Source organism: Gymnoscopelus braueri (genome assembly GCF_963280865.1).
Source record: "Gymnoscopelus braueri genome assembly, chromosome: 14".
Taxonomy (NCBI): domain Eukaryota; kingdom Metazoa; phylum Chordata; class Actinopteri; order Myctophiformes; family Myctophidae; genus Gymnoscopelus; species Gymnoscopelus braueri.
In genome coordinates, this window is record NC_137619.1 from 6,372,686 (window position 1) to 6,393,274 (window position 20,589).

The following is a 20,589-nucleotide window of genomic DNA, read 5'->3' on the forward strand; positions in this document are numbered from 1 at the left end:
ACACAGGCACATGCGTCCCCTTCCTGTAGAACAGTGGTTTTCAAAGCCTTTTCATATCAAGGATTTAGACTCTCAGACCCAAGACCCAGATCGTCCTGTTGGGATTGTTTGTTTGTTGTGAATTTGTTATCGTTGGATGAGATTTTCTCCACAATTCCATCCATGATATATTGATGTTGGTTCCATAGAGATAACAAGCAAACTTTGATCAAAATAACAATAATTCTACGTTCTCTAATTGTGTTACTTCTTGTAAATTAAGTAATGCAGATGTTTAACAATAAATTAACTCTTGAGAGTGTAAAATGAAACCAAATGGACCCTTACAGGTCCATTTGGTTTCATTTTACACTCTCAAAAGTTAAAGATCTACCTAATAAGGGTAATTTTAGGTTACCTCATCATCTAGCTGGGGACCACCTGGAATCACTGCAGTAGCACATATGTTTCTTTTGTTTTGTTTGTTTTTTTGTCCTGAATAACATAACATCTTCACAGGAAGAGCCAAGAGTTAACTAGCTAACTGTAACAAAGAAAAACAATTGGGAAGAAAATAAAACTCTCTGACATTTGATGAATTCATAGTGTTTTGAATGGCTTTCAGGATGTTGACAACATGTGCTTGTTTAGGCCCACCAACCTGGCAGTTGTCCTTTCAGAATGTACAGGATACAGGGACCCCTATCAATATGAGCTGGTTGATGGGGGTCATTATTCCAACTGTAGGCCTACCTGACACACACACACACACACACACACACACACACACACACACACACACACACACACACACACACACACACACACACACACACACACACACACACACACACACACACACACAGGCCTCTCTGATAGCTAGATGTTTCATATCCCAGGCTTTTTGCTTTGCAGATGAAGCTTCAGCCTCATGTTGCTCTTTGTTGTCTCGGTTCAGGCTTCGGATCAAAACATGAACCATGTTGTTGTCCAGGTAGATTGTAGTGTGTTGTTGTATCTTTTGGTTTGGTTGTCCAGGTAGATCCATTGTATTGTAGTTTGTTGTTGGTTCTCGTCAACATTGTATTTCAAAGAGATCTTAAAAAACAAGACTTGTTAGTTAATTAGCCATTCCTTATTTTCTTCTTTTGTACATGCATATGAAATGGAGTGCTCAGCCTCTCCAACCTGAATACACTTGCTTTCTGCAACGACACCCGTTTACACATTCAATGATTCAGTCAACTAATCCAGGGGTCTTCAAGGGTTTTCAGGCCAAGGACCCCTTAGCTGAGAGAGAGATGAAGCAGGGACCCCTTAGCTGAGAGAGAGAGAGATGAAGCAGGGACCCCTTAGCTGAGAGAGAGATGAAGCAGGTGTAGCGTTGTGTTGAATTCATGATAATGTGTATTTTCAGACAGTGAGTTAGTACAGGCTAGGGTTCTTCACTGGTGTATGAGCTGGTTTAGCTTCTGGGTGTTTTAAAGTTAATTTTCATCTTCTTTGGTGATATTTCTGGAAGGTTTATCAGTGGAAGAACAGGCTTTGGTAGAACTGAATCTAAATGATTATATGAGTTTTTTTTTTACTTTTAGATTCTCCATATTTTGTTGTTACGTTGGAGTCTGATTCATTCCTTTCATCAAGTTTGTTCTTAATTTTAGGATTCTGTATTCACTGTTAACTCATTGAGTGCCAATGACGTCTTTTGACGGCCGTTTTCAGTGTGCCATTAGTGCCAATGACGTCTTTTGACGTCACCTATTTTTTTTTTTTTTATTATTTTTTTTTTTGGTTTTTTGGGGGGTTTTTTTTCAATCTCAAAGGAACTAGGAGAAAACGATTTTCAAAAAGTTAATGCTCCATCCACTTCAATGTTAAAATGTAAACGGAGAAAAAAAATCACATTTTTCCATTTTTCCTGCCTGTGGCATAGGGATCAACAAGCTTGAAATAAGCCTGGCAGTGAATGAGGAATGTTTTACAAACTAAAACTCTGAGTGAGTCAAAGACAACACCGGGTAGGTTAACCATAGATATAAACCTCTGAGTGAGTCAAAGACAACACCGGGTAGGTTAACCATAGATATAAACCTCTGAGTGAGTCAAAGACGACACCGGGTAGGTTAACCATAGATATAAAGTCATTTATTGGGGGAACTGTCCCTTTTTAAGACATGATTCATGTCTCTCTCCTGTGTGGATGGAATGGATGAAGGTTGTCCTTGGAACTGTATTGATCTGAGCTTTAAATACACTGTGAATTATTTATGTCACTCTACCAGAGAGGGAGAGAGAGAGGATGGAGGGATGGTACAGAGAGAGAGAGAGAGATGGTCCAGGGCTGATTCAGTGTTCATAGAATAAAGTTCTCAGTCTCTACGACTGATTTCAGTCATTCTGATTCCATATAATTCAGCATGTCTTCTATGGAATTATGTTGTGAAACAGTGTTATGTTCTGTATCGAAAATAGCAGATCTACAAGCTCTCAATGAGCATTTTGGAAATTTTGGAAATGCTCTCAATGAGCATTTTGGAAACAATAAATCCATATAGGACCACGTAGGTGATCTCCAACCTGGCAGTGCAGGAAAGTGTTGCCACGTCTGCTTATTATAAGCCACGTTCGGCTTGTTTTTCTGTAATTGTCGCTTGCAAATATTGGAATTTACGGGTTACGTTTTTTCTTTTCATACTTGTTTCTTAAGTGTAGTTGTTTATTTGGACTTTGCTTCATAATGTTGTTTAAACCAGTGATTCTCAGTCAAGGACCCCCACATTAATATGCATTTGTCCACAAACCCCCATCTGAAAACATTTTGTCTCAGGGACCCCCGTTTTTTTGGAAAAGCCCCTCAATGAGCATTTTGGAAAAAATAATCCATATAGGACCACGTAGGTGATCTCCAACCTGGCAACGTGATGCGTCGTGAGCTTGTAGGACAGCTACTATAATTGTTATGGTGAAGAGATTTGGTGAGGAGGGGAAAAGAGGAGGGGGCCAAGAACAGAGCCCTGGGGTACACCATCAATGCAGTATAAGGTCTCATGTCCAAAACTATGTTACGTTACAGGATTCAAGTTCAAGAACATCAAAAGTAGCAGATCTACAAGCTCGAAACGTGTCGCTTGGCGTTATTAGCTTGTAGATCTGCTACTTCTGATGCTTGTGTGTGACGCTGTAGTGTGACCCTTATATAGGGATAGTTCAGCCAAAAAATGACTTATTTTCTATGGATTAGTTGAGGTATTCTTTAGTTAATTCCTAAGCCAATAGTTTGATGACCGGCAGCGGTTCCGGTAGGAGACACAAAGGAGACTCTTTGTGTACCGCAAGTCTCCATGGGGTGACTAATCGATAGAGAAAAAAAGTAATTTTGGGGGTGAACTATCCCTTTAAAATATGGAGATAAGAGGTTTCTGCCTGACAACAAGGATAAGGGGAACATAGAGGATGATTTGCGGGGGGGGGGGGGGGGGGGGCACACGTCTGTGTAATCCCCTCACAAAGTTCCACTTCACACACACACACACACACACACACACACACACACACACACACACACACACACACACACACACACACACACACACACAGCCTGCACTGATGGGTCAGCTGAGCTCCTGGTTCACATTCATATTGTTGTTGTTGGGTCAGAAACCTCTTGTCTCCACATTTTAACTTGTGTTTCTTCCTCCTATTCAGTCATGCTGCAGTGTGTGCACAAAAAGTAGCGATGCAACACATGTTGAGCTTGTAGATCTGCTATTTTCTGCTATCCTGAAAAGTTAAATTTTTCGGGAAATAAAAAAAAAGCTAACCTGGGTGAGTGGGCGGTCCTTGAGACATAAATAACATACAAATACAAGCTTGTAAGAGCCACTGCAATGCATCATGGGAGACAGACAGACTCTCTCCACATGTAGTTCTGACGTTATTAGGAATTACAGTTCAGCTGTGATTTAGGGATTTATAAGAACACAACATCAACAACCTTGGTCATGTGTTGTCTGTCTGTCTGTCTGTCTGTCTGTCTGTCTGTCGGTATAAATGCTGTTTCCTCTGGGTTGTCATTAAATGGAGTAAAGGCAGCTTACTTTCATTGTTGCTCTAGTAGCCCGGCGTTTCAAACCCGCCCGCCACCAGTGACGTATTTGGACAGTTATGACGTAGGAGGCAGGCAGTCGGTAGGCAGTCGGTAGGAAGTCAGTAGGCTGGTTAAAAACTACAAGTGCATTGTAGAAAAAAAGAAAATAACGCTTGTGAGTTTGACCAAAAGCTTTGATATTGTGGTGAAATGGTCCTTTAAGACAACAGTGGGTCTGCTTTGGTTGTGTCCCTGTAGTGTTAGACAGGGCAGGTGTGTGTGTGTGTGTGTGTGTGTGTGTGTGTGTGTGTGTGTGTGTGTGTGTGTGTGTGTGTGTGTGTGTGTGTGTGTGTGTGTGTGTGTGTGTGTGTGTGTGTGTGTGTGTGTGTGTGTGTGTGTGTGTGTGTGTGTGTGTGGAAGGTCACAGCCCACACAATGATCACATCCTTCTATAGAAGTCATACGTATTGTTTCTACTGGTTGATCTCTTACAGTAGTTTAAACATACACTGTCTGATCTCCATGATGCGTTCAAGTGGTCTATCTATCTATCTTTAGTTCTAGCAGTGAGTACATTTAATGTAAGAGATGTGTAGTAATAATGACACGATCATGTTAGTTGTGTTGCTGCATAGTGTTTCTGTCAGACAGAAACCTTTTTCCCAAATGAACGCCTTACTTGATCATAAATAATACTACAGCGTCACACAGAAGCATCAGATCGGCCCGGACCACTGGCGTAGTGGTCTGGCCACCTAGGCTACAATGTTGCCTGACAGCGTGTCACGGGTTCGAGTCCCGATCCCGGCGGCCTTTTCTCTCTCTCTCTCTCTCTCTCTCTTCCCCCCCCCCCCCCCCCCCTTTCCTGTCAGCCTACTGTCCTGTCGATAAAAAAGTAGCAGATCTACAAGTTTCCAGCTTGTATGAAATATATACTCAAAGATTTGCAAAGATTTTCAAGATTTGTCAAAAATAGCAGATCTACAAGCTCATAGTGCAGCACTCAAAACATACATTAACCACTTCAGCCCTATATACGTTCCGGCCATCCGTCATGGTCCGAAACCGAAACTGAACTATTTAAGTCATCTCCGTTGGTAGGTCAGTATGTCTTGATAACACCCAATGAATGGTCTGATAAATCGTGGGTAGGTCAGTATGTCGCCTACTTCGCCCATTCAATGGTCTAATAAAAGGTGATAATGTCCCATTCAATGCATTGATAGCATCCGAATGGGGTAAAATAACACGTAAAACCTCTAGCAGCCAAAACTCTGTGACTATAGATTCAGGGAGAAGGTGGAACGTGTTAAACTCTGTGACTATAGATTCAGGGAGAAGGTGGAATGTGTTGCTTATTCCATTAAAACCAGGAAAGCGTCAGTGTCATTTTAGATTTGAGCAAAAAAAAAGCATTGTTTTATAATTTGGCTATTACAAAATAGCAAATCTATGAGCTTGTAGATCTGCATTTCTTTTTATCGTGAAAATTTTTGCAAATATTTCACTATAATATATATATATATATATATATATATATATATATGTTTATATCTATATATATATATATATATATATATATATATATATATATATATATATATATATATATATTTATATCTGTTGTGTTCTTATAAATCCCTCAGATTTGAGTCAAACATGTTTCCTTTAATTAATATATATATATATATATATATATATATATATATATATATATATATATATATATATATATATATATATATATATATATATATATATATATATATATATAAAGGAAACATGTTTGACTCAAATCTTTGCTTCTGTGGGGGTCCTTATTACAAAATATTTTGAGTTGTGGGTCTGCGGGCCAAATCTATATAATTGTGGGTGGTCCTTCACATGAAATAGTTAGAGAACCACTCATATAGCAACGTAAGATTTTGTTGTAGTTTCAGCCTCAGGTCTTAATGGAGTAGAAATACAACCTTTCATGTGTGTATATGAACCTTTTAAGTGATAACGGGTTTAAATGTCCTCTCCTGTGTCTGGGCCTTAGTAATAAAGTGATAACGGGTTTAAATGTCCTCTCCTGTGTCTGGGCCGTGGTAACAGACAGACAGACACAGAGCGAGAGAGAGAGCCGTAGTAATAAAGTGATAAAACAAAGCACTGATAGGATCACCTCTCTAGTCCCTCTGTCTCCTCTCAAACACACAGGCTGTTATCAAAGGCTCAATGTTGACCAGATGACCAACATTACACACTAGCTGATAATCACCATCATTACACTACCACATTCTCTCTCTCTCTCTCTCTCTCTCTCTCTCTCTCTCTCTCTCTCTCTCTCTCTCTCTCTCTGTCTGTCTGTCTGTCTGTCTGTCTGTCTGTCTGTCTGTCTGTCTGTCTGTCTGTCTGTCTGTCTGTCTGTCTGTCTGTCTGTCTGTCTGTCTGTCTGACTCACTCACTCACTCACTCACTCACTCACTCACTCACTCACTCAGATATATCCATTGTGGTCCTGTGTATTCAATTCATGAAGACATACATAGACATACTATACAAGAAATACTAGGAGATATATATATATATATATATATATAGTTAGTATATATATATATATATATATATATATATATATATATATATATATATATATATATATATATATATATATATATATATATATATATATATATATATATATATATATATATATATATATATATATATATATATAGTTAGTATATTTACAGAAAAACAGAAGACTTGTCTAGGTCCTTGTCTGAAGGAGGGTAGAGAGTCACACTTTCTGGTGGCTGGTGGTAGGGAGTTCAACATTTTGGTGGCTTAAAGGGCAAGACCACTTTGGTAGAGGTCTGGGTTGTGTAGTTACCTTGCCATGATGTAACTCCAAAGGTGGACAAGAAATGAAAAATAATTGCTGCATTGATTAGAAATTGATAATTCAAAATATGCTCCTCATTGACTTACATTGTACAGTAAAACAGCTCTCAAAGTCGCTCTTTTAGGATGTAAACGAATGTAAACAAAGTCGATTCAGACAATATAGAACATCACCAAACCCAGTACTGTTTTTTTTTTAATAAAAATGTTAACTTACTGTTGATTTAGCTATTTTTATTAGAAAGAAAACCTGGACTGGATCGGCGGATCCGGATCCGGATCTTCAAATAGTAAAATCATCAGGAAGTTGACATTTTTATTAAAAAAATAAACAGTACTGGGTTTGGTGATGTTCTATATTGTCTGAATCAGCTTAGTTTGTGTTTGTTTATGGGTTAAAAGAGTGACTTTGAGAGCTGTTTCAGTGTACAATGTAAGTCAATGGGGAGCATATTTTTAATTATCAATTTCTAATTAATGGAGCAATTATTTTTCATTTCTTGTCCACCTTTGGAGTTACATCATGGCAAGGTAACTACACAAACCAAACCTCTACCAAAGTGGTCTTGCCCTTTAACACATTGACCGCCAGAGGTTAATCTCATAATGTACTCACCAGTGCCAACGTTTTATTGTTGTTTTTTGTTTTTTTCACGTCGCCATAGATCTTGTTAAAATCCTTAAAGGGATACTTCACTTTCACATAAAATAAACATTAAAAATAAATATTAAAAAAAAATGAAAGAAGTTATGGCAAAATAAAGGCCCCCTCACACATTAGTAGGACACTCTAATGCGTGAGGGGGCCGTGATTTTTTCATTACTTTTTTCATTTATTTTTAATATATTCTTTAAATGTTTATTTTATGTGAAAGTGAAGTATCCCTTTAAGATTGAGCCGTACGGTCTGTTTACATCGGCGACATCTCCCTGCGTGTACCAGTCCAAACCACGTGTCAAACGGGGCATCCATGTTGTAGTTAGAACGGTTTAGGTTAAACAGTGATCAGCGAGGAGAAAAAACTACAGGAAGAGAATTGAGTTTCAGTGTGCGCTTTAGAATGGGAGCCGGCGTGATCGTCAAAACCGGATCCCAAATAATTCTGTTTCCGGTGGTGTTACAATGAAATGTGCCGTACTAGAAAATTGAAAAAAGTATTTTTTTTCGAAAAAAAGGAAAAAGCACCACAGCCCGTAGGCTACGGGATCGGCGCTTTACCGTTGGATTTAACGGCCCGTAGAACTACGGGCCCGGCGGTCAATGTGTTAACAGTTGAATGAATTGATCCTCATGTTTGTGCAGAATCTGGAGGGAATGAGATCAGTGGAGCGCCCTCTGGTGTTGTACCTGTGTTGTACCTGTGGGCGTTTCACACTCTTGAAGTTCTTTGACAGATACATGGGTGTCTTTGTGGTGTGGTGTATCTTGTAGACGACTAAGACGAGGCCTATTGCAAGTTGCTGTATTCTCTCCTCTACCCTAGCATCATGAACAGAGGTTAGGTGAGTTCTAGGTGTGAGGTCTAGTATCACCCTAGCATCATGAACAGGGGTTAGGTGAGTGCTAGGTGTGAGGTCTAGCATCACCCTAGCATCATGAACAGGGGTTAGGTGAGTTCTAGGTGTGAGGTCTAGTATCATCCTAGCATCATGAACAGGGGTTAGGTGAGTCCTAGGTGTGAGGTCTAGTATCATCCTAGCATCATGAACAGGGGTTAGGTGAGTTCTAGGTGTGAGGTCTAGTATCATCCTAGCATCATGAACAGGGGTTAGGTGAGTTCTAGGTGTGAGGTCTAGTATCATCCTAGCATCATGAACAGGGGTTAGGTGAGTCCTAGGTGTGAGGTCTAGTATCATCCTAGCATCATGAACAGGGGTTAGGTGAGTTCTAGGTGTGAGGTCTAGTATCATCCTAGCATCATGAACAGGGGTTAGGTGAGTTCTAGGTGTGAGGTCTAGTATCACCCTAGCATCATGAACAGGGGTTAGGTGAGTCCTAGGTGTGAGGTCTAGTATCACCCTAGCATCACCCTAGCATCATGAACAGGGGTTAGGTGAGTGCTAGGTGTGAGGTCTGGTATCACCCTAGCATCATGAACAGGGGTTAGGTGAGTCCTAGGTGTGAGGTCTAGTATCACCCTAGCATCACCCTAGCATCATGAACAGGGGTTAGGTGAGTGCTAGGTGTGAGGTCTAGTATCATCCTAGCATCATGACTTAGTGCAACAGGTTTCTACATGTATGTGCTCTGTGCTGTTGTCTGTAGTCTGGTGGGTATTTCTCCTCATGTTGTCTGTAGTCTGGTGGGTATTTCTCCTCATGTTAGAGAGATGTTAGTCGTGTTCATTTAGCTCAGACATGGGGGGGGATTGACACTTTGCCACAGACTCAACCAGTGCTTTTCAACCCTTTTCATATGAAGGTCCATTATTTATTCGGTATCTGAGCCTCATCATTATATGAGATTTAGACTCTCAGACCCAAGACTTATCGTTGGATAAGATTTTGTCCACAATCCCATCCATGCTGTATTGATGTTGGCATCATAGGAGAGATAACAGGCAAATGTTGATTTAATTAAGTAATGTGTGTTTAACAATAATGTAACTCTTGAGAGTGTAAAATGAGTTTGGACACTATCAAGAGATAAAGATCTATAAGGGTCCATTTGGGGCACGGTGGCGCAGTCGGTAGCGCTGTCGCCTCACAGCTAGAAGGTCCTGGGTTCGATTCCCGCCGGGGGCGCTGTGGGCGCTGGGGGTGTGTCTTCTCCTCCGCGTCATCAGCGCCCATACCCTAGGTGGGGTTGGCGAAAGGTCCTTTCTGTGTGGAGTTTGCATGTTCTCCCCGTGTCTCCTAGGGTAGTTAATACCCTCACAAAAACATGTAGTAATCCTGGTCACTATACTGCCTCCCCCTGGTCAGCCAGGGCGCCTGATGGAGGGGAAGGGAACTGGTTGGAATAACGTGTTCCTTCCACGCGCTACGTCCTACAGGCGAAACTCTCCCCTGTCAGGTGACAAGAAGGTCAGTTGGCTCTCATGCATTGAAGGAGGCATGAGCTCGGCACTGGCCTCCCTAGGCTGGTGGGGGGAGTGTAGTGCCCATGATCACTTAGCAAATTGGCACCGGGTGAAAAAAAGGGTTACAAAAATCAAGGGTTAAAAATTATTTTTTTTAAATTATAAGGGTCCATTTGGTTACCAGCTCTCCATCATTTAGCTGGGGACCACCTGGAACCCACCCCCAAGGACCACTGGTAGTCCCCGGACCACTGGTTGAGAACCATTGGACTAAACGATGCTAAATACTATTGGTCAGTTATAGTTGCTACAGAGATCACATGTCTTTGGAAACGGTGCTTGGAGAGTTTGAGACAGAGTTACAGAGAGCTGAGGGTAGAAGGTCTGTGAGAGCAACGTGTGTGTGTGTGTGTGTGTGTGTGTGTGTGTGTGTGTGTGTGTGTGTGTGTGTGTGTGTGTGTGTGTGTGTGTGTGTGTGTGTGTGTGTGTGTGTGTGTGTGTGTGTGTGTGTGTGTGTGTGTGTGTGTGTGTGTGTGATAGGAAAAGGATATCAAACGGAACACAACCACCCTAAAGACTAATCATTGGGTATATTCCGGCACTATAACTGCACCCAGTGATCTTGGTACATAGAAATTGATCTATTGAAGATTCTGACTTTCAAATGTACATATTTTTGTTTTGATTGTATTGCTGTATTGTTGTATTATGCTTTCTGCTTTGGCAATGTAAACGTATGTTTTCTCATGCCAATAAAGCCCTTTGAATTGAATTGAATTGAATTGTGTGTGTGTGTGTGTGTGTGTGTGTGCGTGTGTGCGCGCGCGCATAACGTAGGTACTGAACAATCACAGACCTGTGTAAGACTCTGAGTATAGCATTACTTGTTCAGGCATTTATCTGGACAGACTTTAGTAAGGGTTAGTGAGTCAGTAAGGGTGAGTCTTAGCCGTAGAATAAAGCATCAGTGAGTCTTAGCCGTAGAATAAAGCATCAGTCAGTGAGTCTTGGCCGTAGAATAAAGCATCAGTAAGTGAGTCTTAGCCGTAGAATAAAGCATCAGTCAGTGAGTCTTGGCCGTAGAATGCATCAGTAAGTGAGTCTTAGCCGTAGAATAAAGCATCAGTCAGTGAGTCTTGGCCGTAGAATAAAGCATCAGTAAGTGAGTCTTAGCCGTAGAATAAAGCATCAGTCAGTGAGTCTTAGCCGTAGAATAAAGCATCAGTCAGTGAGTCTTAGCCGTAGAATAAAGCATCAGTCCATGGTTCACCTGCATGAAGCTCTGTTTATACTGCATCACGCAAGGGTGTCACTTTGCCACGTCTTGCTAGCTTGTAGATCTGTTCTTTTTGGCAAGTGACACCACAGCGTTTTTTGGTTGTTTTTTTTTGGCCTTTAAATTGGATTTGCTTTAGTAACTTTAATGGGGAAGTTATTCTTTGATATATATTTGGTGTTTGGTATTGAGCAGGCCATAACTCTGTGAGTTATGGGGTGGGGGGGATTTACGGGTCCATTTGGTTCCATTTGCACTCTCAAGTGTTACAGACCTGTAAGGGTCCATTTGAAACCCCATCACGGAATCCTGAGGGTCCCAGGATCCTACTTTGAGAACCTCTGGCCTGGTGAACTGTTACGGTACTCTGATGTACTTGGAACTGTGTGCAGCACTGTGTGTGTGGGGGGGGGGGGGGGGGGGGTTGGACTGACCCTGAACCTCCGCATGTAGCATGCTAGCTAGTTGATCTGTTAGGCAGATTGTTTTGTATCATATCCATAATGATACAAGTGAGGACCATGTGTCATAGGAGCGGGTAGAGCCAGTGGCTCAGGGGTAGAGCGGCCGGATAGCAAACCGTGAGGTTTTCCAGTTGGATCCAGGGTTCTCCCAGAGTTGGTGTCGAAGTGTCCTTGAGCAAGACCCTGAACCCCTAATTGCTCCCGATGAGCAGGTTGGTGCCTTGCATGGTTTCCTCCTCCATCGGTGTGTGAATGTGTGTGAGAATGGGTGAATGTAATGCACAATCTACTTACTATGTAAAGCGCTTTGGATAAAAGCGCTATATAAATGCACCATTTATCATTTTACCATGTTAGGATCTCAGCCTCTCATGGATGTTCTGGTGTCGATGCATTACAGTGGTTTAGTCTCAACAACCCTATTTATCATCTGTGTTATATTAGCTTCTAGTGTCACCGTACGTTAGCTGTATGCTACGTCTGTCCCTGAGTAGCACTGATTTAGTGTGTGTGTGTGTGTGTGTGTGTGTGTGTGTGTGTGTGTGTGTGTGTGTGTGTGTGTGTGTGTGTGTGTGTGTGTGTGTGTGTGTGTGTGTGTGTGTGTGTGTGTGTGTGTGTGTGTGTGTGTGTGTGTGTGTGTGTGTGTGTGTGTGTGTGTGGACAGACATACATACAGGTTGTGTGTGTGTGGACAGACATACATACAGGTTGTGTGTGTGTGGACAGACATACATACAGGTTGTGTGTGTGTGGACAGACATACAGGTTGTGTGTGTGTAGACAGACATACAGGTTGGACAGCTCTCAGTGTGTGTATGTGTGTTGCCTTCACACCTTTCTCTGACACGTCTCTCTATGCCAGGAATTTGCACGTAACCTTTAGTCGCCTGAGGGCTTTTTTTAGGCTTCACAACACACACACACACACGGAACCCTGTGTGTGTGTGTGTGTGTGTGTGTGCCAGGCTCATAGTAGCTCAGACTAAACATTAGCAGCATTGACCTAGAGCCTTGACGACCTTGCAGGATTATGCAACGGTAAAAATGACATTTTGATAGCATGTTGTGTTAGACAGATACCAGGTTCATTTGTAGATCTGGTGTCCTATAGTTTGTATAGTTTCAATGTACAGATTGTTTATAATTCTTATATTATAATGTTTAGACTGATGCTAGGTTCTTGGTTTACCTAGGATCCTAGTTTACTGAGGCGCTACCAGTGGTGTAAAGGAACTAAGTTGTACATTATTATATTATAAAACATATATTTACCATTTCAGCCCTATTTTATACATAGGCTATTTGAAAATAGCAGATCTACAAGCTCACAACGTGCCGCATCGCGACGCGTTGTGAGCTTGTAGATCTGAATTCCGGACTTTTATTTGTAACGGAGTACTTCTACATTGCAGTGTTGATACTTTTACTTAAGTAAAACGTTTGAGTACTTTTTCGTGTGTGTGTGTGTGTGTGTGTGTGTGTGTGTGTGTGTGTGTGTGTGTGTGTGTGTGTGTGTGTGTGTGTGTGTGTGTGTGTGTGTGTGTGTGTGTGTGTGTGTGTGTGTGTGTGTGTGTGTGTGCGGTTCATTCAGCACGAGCTGAGTTCACACACACGTCCAGACATGCTCCTGGTTCACAGCGTGACTCTGTTGATCACAAAGTGTTTTAAATAGTAACTTTATAGTGTTTTAAGTAACAAGCACACAGGCAGGATTCAAGACACTTGGATCACACTCTGACACAGTGTTTATACAATACATAGATTTGAGATGTAGTTTAGCTGTTAATCCTGGACCCCTATTGTGTTAAAGTAGCTGTAGGTGAAATATGTGTGTTAATCATTGTTATATAACTGTATATTTTGACAGTAATCATTGCTTTTCTTTAGTAAACGGAACATTTTCAGGTCGGGATGCCAATGTAATCCAATCAGCAGAGAGAACTCGTCTGGGACACGGTGACATTAGAAGTGAAGAAACAAAGACATTAATTGAAGCTGATCAAAGGTTTCTCTCCACTGATTGGATGAGATTGGTGACTTAAAAACACAACAATGCAGATTCTTGGGGGGATTCTTCATTTGTGGTGAAAAAGAATGTGACATAAAGCACACATTGTCTATGGAATCAGAGCTTTATATATAATATACAGTATATATATATTCACAGTGGTGGAAAGTAACTAAGTACATTTACTTAAGTACTGTACTTAAGTACATTTTTGAGGTATTTGTACTTTACTTGAGTATTTCCAATTTCCATTACTTTTACTTCTACTCCACTACATCTCAGAGGAAAATATTGTACTTTTACTCCACTACATTTATTTGAAAACTTTAGTTACTAGTTACTTTTCAGATGTAAATTATGATATAATGAAACATACATTAACCACTTTAGCCCTATTTTATACCTAGGCTATTTGAAAATAGCAGATCTACAAGCTCACAACGCGTCGCAGCGCGACGCGTTGTGAGCTTGTAGATCGGCTATTTTCAAATATTTAGTACTTTTACTTTTGATACTTTAAGTACATTTTGATGCCAATACTTTTGTACTTTTACTCAAGTACATTTTTTATTCTGGACTTTACTTGTAACAGAGTATTTTTATATTGCAGTATTGGTACTTTTACTTAAGTAAAGAATTTGAGTACTTTTCCCACCACTGTATATATATATAAAGAATGTGACACAAAGCACACATTCTCTATGGAATCAGAGCTTTATATATAATATACAGTATAAAGAATGTGACATAAAGCACACATTCTCTATGGAGTCAGAGCCAGTATAAAGTGCATGGTAGGACACAGAAGCCGGTAGAAACAGCTGTGCTGTGTTTTGTCGGGACTGGAATTGCTTTAGCTTCATGACACTCATTGGCCTCTTCCTGACGCTTCCTGTCTCTGTCCGTCCGTCCGTCCGTCCGCTTACATTGTTGTCTCAGCTGTAAATAAGCGTGTGTGTGTGTGTGTGTGTGTGTGTGTGTGTGTGTGTGTCTTGTCGTGGAGCGGAGTCGTGCGGAGAGAGAGAGAGAGAGAGCCAGGGACCGTAGACCGCCCCGTTCTCTGTTCTCGTTCTCAGGCCGTTATAAATAGAGCAACGTCAGAGAGCTGCCAATTATCGTCTGCAGTCTGCAGGCCCACACACACACACACACACACACACACACACACACACACACACACACACACACACACACACACACACACACACACACACACACACACACACACACACAGTCTGCAGCCCCACGCTCCTTTATAGTGGAGAGAGACACACACACACACACACACACACACACACACACACACACACACACACACACACACACACACACACACACACACACACACACACACAGCTGATCTGATGGTCTGGTGATCTGTCTCAGTGCTACTCGAACGTTTGACGTTTCAAGGACCCCCCATAACTGCACCGGTTGGGATATTCTAGGGCGGGGGGGTCTTCAACGTGTTTCAGGCCAAGGACCCCCTAGCCGAGAGAGAGATGAAGCAGGGACCCCCCCCCCTCCCTACATATTGTTTTAAAATAGTTTTTCAGATTAAACATTCTTTTTTTACATTATTTTTTACTTGATCTGCTCTTTTTTCCCCTGTACTCCTCTAAAGCTCTTTGGCTTTAGGAGGCGCAGCGCCACGCGCTGTGAGCTTGTAGATCTGCTATTTTTTTTTGCCAAAGTTCTCCTCAGAAAAGGGATGCTAGGGGTTCAAGTGGTTCATGTAAAAAACAATACAAATCCTATCGCACAAAGATTTGCCGGCCCCCCCCCCCACCTGCGGTATCTCTGAGGACCCCCTAGGAGTCCCGGACCCCCGTTGGAGACTCCTGTTCTAGGGGTGATACTGATGTTTAACCCATTAAGACCTGGAACGCATCTGTGTCACTTTTTTTGATTTGAGCTATTATTTTACACTTTGGCTTTTTCAAAAATAGCAGATATACAAGCTCATAGCGCGGCACCGAGTGCCGCGCTATGAGCTTGTAGATCTGCTATTTTTGAAAAAATCGAGTACGTTTGTGCAAATCTTTGAATATATATTATTTAAAAATTTAAGTTAAATATATAAAAATATAAAATTGAGTTACATTTTTAACTCAAATCTTTGCTTCTGGGGGGGTCCCTGAAAAAAAAAAATTGAGCCGGGGGTCCGCAGCCAAATACATATCATTTTGGGTGGTCCTTGACATGAAAAAGATTAAGCACCACTGATATAGAAACATACGTTTTTTTCAGAAAACTGTTAGGATTTAGAAGACATTTGTAGAATCGGCTTCAGGTCTTAAAGGGTTAAAACAACAGTGTTGTTGTTGTTGTTGTTTATTCATTCTCTCTGTTGTGCCAGAGAAACACATAAGTGTTATTTGCTGATGATGCAGATCTACAAGCTCATACCTCACAGCTTGTAGATCTGCTATTTTTTTGAAAAATCGTGAAAATGTGTGCAAAGCTTTGAATATATATATTATTTTTTTTAAAGCGAAAATGTTTAACTCCGATCTGTGCTTCTGGGGGTCCCTGCTGGAACAAAATCATTTGAGATGGGGGGTCCGTGGCCAAATACACATCATTCTGGGGGTCCTTGACATGGAGAAGTTGGAGCCCCACTGATATATAGTTGCAACATACTGTTAGGATTCAGAACACATTTTTTTTATATGTATTTGGCCGTGGACCCCCGTCTCAAAATATGTTGTTCCAGGGACCCCCCCCAGAAGCAAAGATTTGAGTTACAAATGTTCGCTTTAAAATGTATATTCAAACATTTGCTCAACTTTTCACAATTTATCTGAAATAGCCCAAAGAAATCTAAAATGACCGTCTTTCCCTCTTTACCTCCATCTCTCTATTTCTGTCTTTCTACTCAACATTGAACTTTCACTTTCTCACTCTTTCTCTTGCTCTGCCCATTGGTCACACTGTGTGTGTGTGTGTGTGTGTGTGTGTGTGTGTGTGTGTGTGTCTGTCTCTGTGTGTGTGTGTGTGTGTGTGTGTGTGTGTGTGTGTCTGTGTGTGTGTGTGTGTGTGTGTGTGTGTGTGAGAGAGCTGTGGTCACTCAAAGCATTTGGACGTTTCTATTTTCTCTTCACGACTTCTAAAATAAGTCTGTGGCTGGAATCCCTCACTGGGGCGAGAGGCAGGTCCTAGAGCCTGACCTATTATATAGCGCTATGAGCTTGTTGATCTGCTATTTTTGGGAAAAACAATCGTGAAAATGTCTGCAAATCTGTGTGTGTATATATATACACATACACACACACACACACACACACACACACACACACACATTTTTAACTCAAATCTTTGCTTCTAGGGGTCCCTGGAACAATATTTTCAGGCGGGGGGGGGGGGGGGGGGGGGACAAATACATTTTGGGGGTCCTTGACATGAACAAAGTTTGAGAATATTTATAGAAATATCATATTATTATTATAGCTACATACAGCTACAACAAAAAAACTATTAGGATTTAGAAACATTTTGAGAAGCAAAATGTTTTAAAAACAAAAAAAATGTTTTCAACAACAACAATAGCAGATCTACAATCTCAAGCTTGTAGATCTGCTGTGTTTGAACAGCCCAACGTGTGAGCTGCATCCCTCATAATGCTGTCATGCTGTGTGTCCCTCAGGTGTGCGTGTCCATCTAGCCTCCCAACCCATGGATGTTTATGAGGGCAGCGCCCGGCCTCGCAACGCTCACACACACACTGTCTCACCATGTCTCTGTACCAGCCAACAAACAGCCAGGTGAGAGAGAGAGACACATACACACACACACACACACTCACACTCACACTCACACTCACACTCACACACGTACTGTACTTAAGTACAATATTGAGGTATTTTTACTTTACTTGAGTATTTACAATTTTCAATACTTTTACTTCTACTCCACTACATCTCAGAGGCAAATATTATACTTTTAATCCACTACAATTATGCAGATATAAATTATTACATTATAAAACATACATTTACCACTTTAGCCCTATTTTATACCTAGGCTATTTTCAAACATTTTAGTACTTTAAGTACATTTTGATGCCAATACTTTTGTACTTTTACTCAAGTAACATTTTGAACACAGGCCTTTTACTCAATACTGCAGAGTATTTCTACATTGCAGTATTGATACTTTTACTTGAGTAGAACATGTGAGTACCTTTTCCACCACTGACACACACACGCACGCACACACACGCACACGCACACACACAGAAGAGATTAGCCCTTGACCCCCGGTGCCAGAGGCAGAGCCAGCCAATCAGGAGGCTTCCTGGACATTAAGTGGAGTGTGATTGGGTGATTGCAGCTGTCAGCTGATGTGATTAATACCCCAGAAGAAGAAGAGAAACAGGAAGGAGTCTGATTACTGCTGGAGTCGTGCGCGTGTGTGTGTGTGTGTGTGTGTGTGTGTGTGTGTGTGTGTGTGTGTGTGTGTGTGTGTGTGTGTGTGTGTGTGTGTGTGTGTGTGTGTGTGTGTGTGTGTGTGTGTGTGTGTGTGTGTGTGTGTGTGTGTGTGTGTGTGTGTGTGTGTGTGTGTGTGTGTGTGTGTGTGTGTGCGCGTGTGTGTGTGTGTGGAACAATTCAAATGGGGGGTGTGTGAGAGAGAGGGATGTGTATGAGACAGTGGAAAAAGTACTCACATGTTTTGCTTAAGTAAATGTATCAATACTGCAATGTGGAGGTACTTTTTCTTTATTTTAAGGGAGAACAAATATTCTGTAATTGTTTAAACCTTTTTTCTTTTTCATTTCAAGGACCCCCAGTTTTACATACATTAGACCACGGACCCCCATTTGATGTGATGTTTATATCTGTTACCCCCGATCTAGTGTCAATATTTAGTCCTGATAGTGTACAAATAGAACACTCTCAGAGTTCCAGACGCATAAGGTTCCATGTGGTTCCTTCTTTTAGCTGGGGACCCCCTGGGACCCCCTGCAAGAAAAGGAAGAAGCCAGCAGCTTACTGGAATCCTTTCCTTAACAGAAGAGGTCATTAAATAGGGTACATTAAAAGATCAATAAGAACAATATAAAATAATTCAAGTGTACAAGGGGTCCAGCAGTGCAATAAGCCAGTGGTTCTCAAACCTCTTCATGTCAAGGACCCCCAGATTGATGGAATTGATGGAAAAACTGTGCTCTGAATTACAAACTAAAGAGACTAGGATCAGAAATAAATAAATTGATATGTATTTGACCACGGAATGTTTAGTGAACCACCAGAAGAGACCATTTGTGTTTTAAAAAATCCAAAACTATTCTACATTTTCCAAACACTCACGATTTTGTTCAAAAAATGTTCAAAAATAGCAGATGTACAAGCTTGCAGTGCGGCACGAAGTGACGCACTGTGAGCTTGTATATCTGCTATTTTTGGAATAGCCAAAATATGGATGAAGTAGTTACAATGATTGTGATGATACTAACACATGCTGCTGAGGACCCCTGGGGGTCCTGCGGACCCCACTTTGAGAACCATTGCAATAAAAGTGAAAACACCTAAAAATGAATGAAACATCATAATTAGATCATACAGACTACAGACAGTTTGAACATCATCCAGTTGTTTATGAAGTCTTAAAATAGTCTCTTTTATTCAGTAAAAGGTCTTTATTTAGACCCAGGATGGGAATATAGTCCAGAACAACACATGACCTAAAGTAATAGAGTACTAACTGATCCCACAACATTTATTTTCCATAAATCCTACTTTTTGAGTGTCCAGTGTTCCTGACAGCCTGTGAGTCTCCAGTGTTCCTGACAGCCTGTGGCTTTAATGTGTGTGTTGGCATTTAGAAAGGGCTTTTATGTTGAGTCACATTCTAACTGGGTTCTAACTGTTGTTTTAGACCAGTGGTTTTCAAAGTGGGTTTTGGGGACCCCCATGGGGTCCTTGAGGGAGTTCCAGGGGGTCCCCAGCTAAATGATGGATAGTTAGGAACCAAATGGACCCTTATGGGTCTGTAACTGAGAGTGTACACGTGGAACCAAATGGACCGGTCCATTTGTACACTCAGAGTTAAATTAACATTGATTTTACAATATAAATTGGGGTCCCAGAGATAGAATTGCCATTAAATGGGGGTCCGTAGCCTAAATGCATGTCAAACTGGGGGTCCTTGAAATAAAAATGGTTTAAATCACTGCTAGAGCCGTAAGAATCTTCTCTTTTGGGGGTCCGCGGCATATATTTTCAAATGGGGGTCCGCGGGCTGATAAGTGTTGATTTGGGGGTCCTTGACATGAGAAAGTTTGAGAACCTCTGGTTTAGAACCTCTGGTTTAGACTAGAGCATATTATGCCTTTTATGTGTGCTTATGAAGATGTTTGACCTGATGATGCCCAACATGGTGGGGGGGGATAATTCCACCCTGCTGCTGAATATGTCCGTTTTTCTATTTATTTGTCTGTGTATTTGTTAAGGACCCCCAGTAGCTGTGTCCTAAACCAGTGTTTGTCAAAGGTTTTCATGTCAGGGGTCCATACATTGATGCAGATTTCCCACAAGAGAAGAATTGTGTTAAAATGAGTGTAATCTCTGCCTGAAACCTGTCCACAATATAGAATATATGTCTCAGTACTGAATAAGTGAAAAGAATTCGTTTTCTGGTGTGTGTGTGTGTGTGTGTGTGTGTGTGTGTGTGTGTGAGATCCTCACCAGAGAAATGGTTATGAATTATAGCAGGACTGGGACGATACAAGTTTTTGACCGTAAGCGTAAACGTAATCGTACCTTAACCATAATAAGTTGCAACGTGTTTTATTGCTGTTGGAAAGCCAGTCAACTATTTTCAAGAGGATCCTATTTGAGAGAAGCTCAGGAGGAATATAC

The 20,589-nt window shown here is 41.2% G+C and overlaps 1 protein-coding gene across 3 annotated transcripts in view; it reads left to right on the forward strand.

The window, feature by feature from the left end:
- Positions 1–20,589, forward strand: part of bmpr1aa (bone morphogenetic protein receptor, type IAa) — a 74,462-nt gene that overhangs the window by 11,565 nt on the left and 42,308 nt on the right. For all 3 annotated transcript variants that reach the window (XR_013934437.1, XM_080449437.1, XM_080449438.1), the window contains exon 2: positions 17,376–17,493. The gene's annotated coding sequence lies outside the window, so the exon portion shown is untranslated. The remainder of the gene's footprint in view (positions 1–17,375; positions 17,494–20,589) is intronic.